Below are 9,439 nucleotides of genomic sequence, written 5' to 3' on the forward strand. Positions count from 1 at the left end.
AATGAGGGTACTATAACGGATACTACGTAGTTCGTACTTCTGGGTTTGGTGCTGGAATATCTACGCATGTGTGTAATATTGTGTGGGTTTATGTCAAATGAAATGAAAACCCGTTTTTTTGGTATAATTACTTTGTACTCCGTATTTCAGTTAATAGCTAGTAAATTCGCTCCAATTAAACAAAAAATAAAAACAAATAATTGACACGAATAGAGTACAAAATTACACAATATAGTCTATATGGATGATATCGACTTATTGATAAAATGCCCTAATAAAATCTCATCGACACATACATTTATTTTAGCTTTTACTAATAATAACTTGCTTGGTGGGGAAATATTACTTAATTTACTTTGATAAACGCGGCTCAAGTCCATGTATTTTCGAGCATATTTTTAGCTTCAAAATATCTTCCATACTCTTCTCACTCTTATCTAGACCTTGAAAAATTGAACTCGCCCGAATGACCTGACTCAATGCCGGAATTCCAAGCCGAATTACGCTGACCCAATATAACCGATCTAAACCCATTTTGTTAATAGACTGGACAGTAATGAGTTGTCCGGTCCATAAAGAGTGCTACCAGACATACATTTTTTTTCTTCTTCTTGACTGAAGAGCTTCATTTAACAATACTATCTTAAACCCATCTTAATATTCGTACGATAAACTACAAAAACACAATTAAGACTAGTCACATGCATGCAGCATATCGAGAAGGAGAGAGCCGTTAGGCAACAAGTATGCGACTACATCTAACCACGTATTACGGTAGTAGATATAATTAAGAAACCAATTAGGCCCTGTTCTTTTGGACTTAAAGTCACTTAAATATAAGTTCACTTCAGATCCTATAAGTTGATTCGATTCGATTCGAGATCCTATAAGTTGATTCATATTCTATAAGTTGATTCGATTCGAGATCCTATAAGTTCGATTTAGTTCGAGATCTTATAAGTTCGATTCGAGATCTATAAGTTGATTGATTGATTCGAGATCCTATAAGTTGATTGATTGATTGAGATCCTATACCTCACTTAATTTAAGTTCACTTCGATCCTATAAGTTCGATTCGATTGATTCGAGATCCTATAAGTTTGATTCGATCCTATAAGTTCGATTCGATTCAGATCGTATAAGTTGATTCGATTCGAGATCCAATAAGTTGATTCGAGATCATATAAGTTTGATTCGATTTGATTCGAGATCCTATAAGTTCAGTTCAGTTCAGATCAGATAAGTTTCAGTCCAAAAGAACAGAATCTACACTTGTTTGTTGCGATACTACGGATTCAAACATAATTATATTAAGTAGACAAAATTAGTTTCAGAATAATGTATTTTACAATAAATTTGTATTAAATCTCTTTACAATGGTATTATATCGTTTTATATTTATATTCAATTACGATAAAGGAACATATAATGCATGTAAATCAAAATGAGCTAGTGTCACATAAAAACATCAAAAATTACACAACCTGATAATACTATCTCAATTTCTATCGTAAAAACCTACAAATATAACAATTATGTAATGAATTCATGCCACTTTAGTATAAAAATCCCCTTACTCCTTCCCATTTCACACATATACTCAACTTAACCTAAAAAATAATAAAAAATATTGAAATGTTTGAATTCAATTCCTAATCCAATTCAAAAATTGCATTTGGAAAACCCGTGGAATTGGAATTAGAATTGAATTTGGGCGAGACGGATATGGGTCGAGGCCATTGGATATTTTGTATTTGAAAAAATTAGATATTGCCTCGAAAAATATTGCGATCGGAAAAAATATCATAAATAAAAATATACGTAATTTATTTTCGCAGTACGATTTTTACTCATTACACTACTTTTTACACTAAACTTTCCATTACTCTACCCTTCACTCAAAAAACATCAAAAATTCTCTCTTCTTCTTCTCTTCTTTTCAATCATTTACCTCATTCAAATTCTACAATTATGAATGTTTATTTCACCATAGAGCAGGTTTTTTTTAATTCATTAAACATTAATTCTAATCAAATTGAGTTTTTATATAATTTTGTATGTAATTTTTAATTAGGGTTTATGTGAAATTATTTAGGGGTTAATTAATTTGGGTTGGATGTTTTAGGCATATTGCTTGTCGCTGGTGACCGGCCGTCTGACGGTGGCCGACAGTGCCTGACTGACTGACGGTGCCAGGCGTGTGAGGGAGTGTGAGTCAAGGGAGAGAGCGCGAGAGAGAAAGGTTTGCTGCTGGTTGTCGTCGGTAATGGTCTGATGGTTTGGCCGGTGAGTCATGATGGGAGGCACATGGTGCAGGTGGTCGCCGGCGGTTGTGGTATTGGCCGCTCATGGTTGTGGTGTACTGGTGTGTACGTACTACATCAAAAAAGGAGAAAAAAAAACAAACAATTCATAGTACACAGTACTACTGTACGTAACATTCGACCAAAGTGGGTATCCACACTCTGACCTGACCTGCCACTGGAACCCCACTCTCCTCACGCCGGCGGTATGGTTGGCCGTCAATTCACTCTCCGCCGGCGACATTTACTCCGCCACCGGTGTTCCAATTTCTACTACCCTTATGCACCAATCTCTCCGACCCACCACTTCAACACCATCATCGGCTCTCCACCGGACGGCGTCGACCTAGTCGTCCGGCGAACCCCCTCCTCCAGTGTCGACATTAGTAATCGGGTTTAAGGATTTTGTGAGACTAGAGGACGATGGAGGAGTTTAATTAGAATACATGAGAGAGGAATTAGAGAGGGAAAATAAAAGGGTATAATTGTCAGTAATGTACTACGATGAGAAAAAAGTGTACTGCGAAAATCAACACCCTAAAAATATTGTGACAAAATTTGCGTTACAAACTAAAACGTAAGAAGTCATGGAATTGCAATGTCTAGTATATGGTAGGTATTTGAGAATCCCAAATTTTAACTAGCTTGGAATTGATAAGAAATTGAGTCAATTCCAATTCCAATTCCAAATTCTAGGAGTTCCCAAACACTTGAAATGTCTCAATTACGGAATTCAATTCCAATTCAAGGTTCCCAAACATACCATTGGTGGAAAATCAAATAATATTTGGAAATATATTACGGAGCAATTAAGATATGTAACAAAGCCAATGTTAAAATAGATCTTTATTTTATATCCCATCATTGTCACATGTCATTACATTAGTCGTAGTGTATAAAAGATTCTATACACTAAGGGGGTGTTTGGTTCAAACACATGCAAAAGGTATAAGGTATGGGTTTGGAATGAGCCAAAACCCATATTAAGTGTTTGTTTGGTAAATTTGGAGGTTTTATACCCATACCTCAAACCCATGAGGCCAGGTATGGGTTTCTCATACCCAAGGAGGGGGGTGGGTATGAGATTGATACTCATGGGTATCAAACCATAAAATAATAAAAAAGTGTAAATTGATAAAAAGTACCAATATAAGGACCTTTTTTAATGAATGGTACCAACATAAAAATTAATTTGTAAACAGTACCAGAATATTTACTAATAGTACCAAGTCGCCGGAAAGTCGCACTTTTTAGGTGGATTTGAAAATTCCCGCCTAATGTTTACTTTTTTATACCTATTATACCCCTCCCCTATTTCCTAAACACTAACCTAGCCTAACTAAACCACCTTAATACACCACCCCTTATCTAACCCGCCAAACACCACCCTCGTCGGAAAGTCGCACTTGCCCCGCCCTCGCTGCCACCACCCCGACGACGCCACACTCGACTAGACACCATCTGCCGCCTTTTCTCCCCATCTCTTACTCCTCCGTCATTACCTTTCTCCCCCATTATTCACCCCCGACCCCACCGCCGACGACCACACACCGCCTTTCCTTCTCTCTCGTTCTACCTTTTCTTCCTCTTCCTCCTTTTCAAAATTTGAAACTTGAAAATGATGTCGGTTGGAGAAGAGGCGGGGTGGTGGTTGTTGGCTGGAGAAGAGGGTGTATTGGTGGTGATTGTCGGCTAGAGAACAAATGTTGGTGCTTGGCGGCGGCGGTCGTCGAAGACTGATGATGGCGGTTTGTTGACGGTGGTAGTGGTGTCGTGGAGGTGGTGGTGTGTTGGAGACAAAAGAGGGGGTGTCAGAGAGAGAAGGGAGTGGTTTTTTCAGATCTAATAATAAGGGCATTCTGGTCATTTTATGTCATTTTTGCCGGAAAGTGTGTGTTGGTACTATTAGTAGATCGGAGTAAATATTTTGGTATTGTTTACAAATTAATTTTTATGATGGTACCATTCATTAAAAAAGGTCCTTATATTGGTACTGTTTATCAATTTACACAAAAAAAATGTGAAAAAAAATATTATGACATATTGTAAATGAAACATTTTACATAATTATTTGATTAATAAATCTTTATTTTCATGACTTTATATGTTAAAATTATTATTTAAAGTATTGGATTTTACATATTTCAACTTTAGCTTAGTTTCAAACCCATACCGCATACAATTGAAACAAACACAAGGTATGTACGAGGAATGAAGTTCCAATTCCATACCACCCAGGTATGATTCCTAATTCCAAAATCATACCCATGCGTGAAACAAACGCCCTCTGAGTGTAACCGTAGCTTTTTCAAGTTCGGTCATCTACTCAGATGTAAATTCTAATTTTTTTTTCCTTTATACAAACTTATCAATTTTAAACTCAATTAAAGGATAAAGGATAAAATATTAATATTAATATTAATTTAAATGAGTAGCTGCTACTCTACAAGTCACTTTCTATTCGGATAATTTTCACCTCGACGATGTAGAGAATACTTAGAGGACTCCAACAACTCTAATTATTCTCTCCTATAATCATGTATATTATTGTTATTAGTTGCCTATTATTTAGGATCTTATACACTGTATCTTTGTTAACATATCTTATGTATTCCTATATATAGTTATCCTATGTATCTTTGTAATTATCAATTAATCAATACAATTATCAACTTCTACATGGTATCAGGAGACCGGTTTCTTTCCTGATTTCCTAACCCTAAAACTTTCAACAATGTCGTCTGCTACAATTCCCAATTCAGATGAACCATCGAAGCCCTTAGTGCTTCTCAACGTGCATTCCGTAGCCAAGTTCGATGGATCTAACTATCGCCAATGGCGATTCCAAATTGAATCCCTCCTTCATGGCTATGGCCTCTTCGCCTATGTCGACGGAACTGCACCCCCCTCTGAATTCGTTACCAATGCAGACAACACCAAATCCTCCAATCCGGCCTATCATACTTGGGTCCGGCAAGACAAACTCTTGGTTAGTGCCCTAGCAAGCACCCTCACATCAGCCATTAGTCCCCTCCTTAATCGTACCACAAAAACTTGTGAGGCGTGGAAGGCTCTCGAGTCATCTTACGCTCTCCCCTCTCGTGGTCACATTAAGCAACTTCGCCACAAACTCAAACACACTACCAAAGGTACTCTATCCATAACCGATTACATGACAAAAATTAAAACTACTGTTGATGAACTAGCTCTCCTTGGCACCATTATCTCCGATGAAGACGTCACTGATCACGTCATTGATGGCCTGGACAATACCTTTCAGCCTGTCGTTGATGCCGTGAATGCTCGGGATCTTCCTATTACATTTCCTAATCTTCTTGAAAAACTCCTAAATCATGAACTAACCCTGGCCCAATCCACTCCTGCCCCTGCCGTGACCTTCCCCGCTGTTGCCCATCCCACTTTTGCTCGCCACTCCAACACCTCCTCTCATACACCTCGCACCACCCAATCTTCAAGCCCCGATACCAATCAAGCCCTGATAAATATTATTTTAGTCACTTTTTACCCCGCATTTATATCTTATTCGACTCAATTTTGTGTGCTTATATGATTAAATAGCTCATTTAATTTACTAATTAATAATAATTAGCCGTCTTAGTCATATTTAATGATTAATCGTATTTTTTATGATATTAATATTAATAATATTTTATTGTTTATATTTTGTAGGCGAGGTGGTATGACAAAGAGGAGATTCGAGTTAGAGTAATTCGAGACGGAAATAAGTCGAGTTGAGATAGAGTCAAATTGAACAAATTGAGATGAATTGAACAAAAGAAAGTCAAAGTTGGTCAATTATTCAGTCAAAATCACAAAGTGTTGCTCCCTACGTCTTCCAGCAATTGCAATCAACAACAATGGCATTTTCAATTCAATCATCATCATCAATTCACAACCACAGCCATCAACCGCCAGTCACGACTCCGTCTTGCTCCTCTGCCTCACATCAACAACCTTCACTCACCATTAATTCACCTTCCTCTTCGCCATTAATCAACCCGACTCCATTAACAGACATCACCACCATTACCATCGTCATCTTCATCATTCAGCTCCACCTCGCCACCATTTTAATCCACCACCATTACCGTCCCATCTCGACATTCATTCATTCACCATCACCAAAGCATAATCAGATTCGAACTCGGGATCGAAACCGAGCTTTTATGAAGCTTTGTTCTCGTCGTGCGGTGCCCGGCGATCGACACCCTCAACCGGCAGAACGCACCCATTTTTCCTCCTTTTTGTGATGGCCTCGCTACCGGTATAGGGACCGGCAGCCGTCATACCGGCAAAACGCACCAAATCAACATTCTCGCATCAAATTGTGCTCCATGCCGGTGCCCCGGCTGCCGACAGGCCGGCATAACGCACACCCATCCTTTTTCTCCCCTTTGCTTCATTGACCTCGCTGCCGGCACAAGCCCCGGCCGCCGGCGTGCCGGCATGACACCCCTTTTGCTGCGTTTTGTTCACGCGTCCCCCTTTTCCCCCTTTTTGTCCTTACTTTTCTTTGTTTTTGTCTTTGAACCGTGTAATTGTTTTTTGAAGCATTAGGATTAGTATTATCATTAATATTAGTTTAGCATTATTATTATTATTATTATTATTATTATTATTATTATTATTATTATTATTAGTAATTAGTAGATTAGTAGAAGTGGTATATAAAGACCACAACCTATACACTACCTAATTATTAGACATTACACATTATTAACACCACCTTAGAATCAAATTAGACTAGTTCATCTTATTCTCTCTCAATATTGTAAAACCCTCATTTTTCCTCTCTTATTTTCATTCAATAAAAAGTTGTTATCTTTCTTTCTTTAATTATTAGTTTAATTCATCTTTTGTTCATTCAAGTTCTTCTCTTTTCATTAGTTTACAATTAGTAATTTTGGGTTGTATTTGGGGAATTAAAGAATCCTTTCATTCTTCCAATCCAAGTTTCCACCTTTTGCAATTAAGTGGTATAATTTCTCTTCCTTATTTCATTTGTTTACATTTTGTTTTTCTCTTAATTCTTGTTTAGTTATTCATGTTAGAATACTATTTCTTGTTGTTTAATTGATGCTAATCTCTCTCTTGTTCATCTTTTCTTTGTTTTCCATTGTTGTTGTTCTCAAAGATTGAATCTTTGAGTTGTTATTGTTAAAGTTTGTGTCTTTTTGCATTAATCTCTTTCCATCTTAGATTAATTTGCCTTTCCTCATTATTTTGTTGATTAATTGCATGATTAGTAGTAGAATTCATCTTTCCACCATGTTTGTGACCAAAGTTTCCATCTTTATTGTTTATTTTGCAATTAGGACCATGATTAGTGAGTAGTCTTCCACTAGGACTCGGTTTGACCCAATATGAGTAAATTCACTAATTAAATCTCACAAGGCTAATTATTTGGGGAAATTGGTGAGGGTAGTTTAGAGGATTGATTTGGGTTTATGGGTAGAATTTTGGGTAGTGTCGATTTATGACCCTTGTCCACCAACGAGAGTTGGTTAGGTTGTGATTTGGATATCCGAAATTCGACTCTATGGTTAACCTTGGTTGAGACCGAAAGGGAGAACCGGGGTAGGACACCTCTAAACTAGCGTTTGAAATCGACCCTTGAGAGAGGGAGTGGGATGACCCGGATTACGATGAGTACTTAATGACCTTGACCAAGTTCTTGACCTCCTCGAAAATATGCATGTTTTTGGGGTTGTTGAGTGTTGAGTTAGGGATTCCGACCTTCGAACCCGAGAGGGGGGTTGGTGGGTAGTGCTAGTGTCCTACTTCGAACCCGAGAGGGGGGTCTTAGGCGAATTAGAGCCATCTCCTCCTTGCCCGTTTACCTAAACGATTAGCCTAGAGAATTAATTGAGTGAAGTTATGAATTGTTGTGGGAGAACCGAGTTCTAGGCTTTTTATCATTTGATTTACAATTTATTCCTCTCTTACTCATTTATCATCTTTTGATAATTTGCATTTTATTTTATTTAGTTTAGTTGTTTAGTTTAAAACCTCATCCAAATATTGCCGACTTAGCTAAACAAAGATTTAAAACGATTAATAATCTCCCTAGCTCCTCGTGGGATCGACCCTCAATTTTGCACAACGATAAATCGTGCACTTGCGAGGTATTATTTGATAACCATCAAGTTTTTGGCGCCGTTGCCGGGGAGCAAAGGCTAGATATTAATCGTTTTATTCTAGTTTAGACTAGGTCTTTCTTTGTTACTAATCCCTTTCTTGAGTAGTGGAAGGTGTTTTAGAAGAACCGGGCCCTTTTGAGTTTTTTTGAGATTCCATTTGGAATTCCCGAAGAACCAACAATGGCCGCGGTTCCTATGAGGGATAATTTGGCTCCGAAGAAGGTGGTGAACCCAAGTATTGTCAAGCCACCTATTCAAGCCAATAACTTTGATGTGAAGGCTACTTTGTTGCAACTAGTCCAAGGAAACCAATTCGGAGGGGGAGCCACCGAAAACCCCAATGAACATCTTAATGAATTCTTGGATAGTTGTGACATGTTCAAAGCAAATGGAGTGTCGGAGGATGCCATCCGCCTTAGACTCTTTCCTTATTCCTTGAGGGGGAGTGCTAAGGAATGGTTGAAGAGTTGTGAGCCCGATTCATTTAGAACTTGGAATGATGTCTCCAAAGCCTTCTTGAACAAGTACTTTCCACCACAAAGGACCGCAAGAATCAAAAGTGAGCTTCAAGGCTTCACTCAACAAGATGATGAGACCCTTTATGAGGCGTGGGAAAGATACAAAGGACTCCAAAGGTTGTGTCCTCATCACGGGATAGGAGAAGATGAGTTGATCAACAACTTTTATGAGGGGTTGAGCAATGAAATGAAAATGAACCTAGATTCCGGCTCGGGAAAAGGGGCATTAGATAAAATTGATCACAAGACGGCCAAGGAGCTTATTGAGGAAATGGCTTCCCGAACTTTTCATTGGAATAATGATAGGCACAAGAGGAAGGGAAAGACAACCGTTGAGTCGGCCAACAATGTTGAGGTTAAAGGGTTGATAGAAGAACTCAAGCAACAAATTGCTTTGTTGAACTCAAGCAACACCTCTAGAAACTCTTCATCAAGTAGGTCTCAAGTGTATTGTTGT

The 9,439-nt window shown here is 38.2% G+C and overlaps 1 non-coding gene across 1 annotated transcript; it reads right to left on the bottom strand.

Moving 5' to 3' along the window:
• Window positions 1-9,013: 9,013 nt before the first annotated feature.
• LOC141615676 (small nucleolar RNA R71) lies at window positions 9,014-9,120 on the bottom strand. The gene has a single exon (XR_012530084.1). It is a non-coding gene; the product is annotated as a small nucleolar RNA R71 (small nucleolar RNA).
• Between the last annotated feature and the right edge of the window lie 319 nt (window positions 9,121-9,439).

This window comes from Silene latifolia, chromosome 11 (genome assembly GCF_048544455.1).
Source record: "Silene latifolia isolate original U9 population chromosome 11, ASM4854445v1, whole genome shotgun sequence".
Classification (NCBI taxonomy): Eukaryota; Viridiplantae; Streptophyta; class Magnoliopsida; order Caryophyllales; family Caryophyllaceae; genus Silene; species Silene latifolia.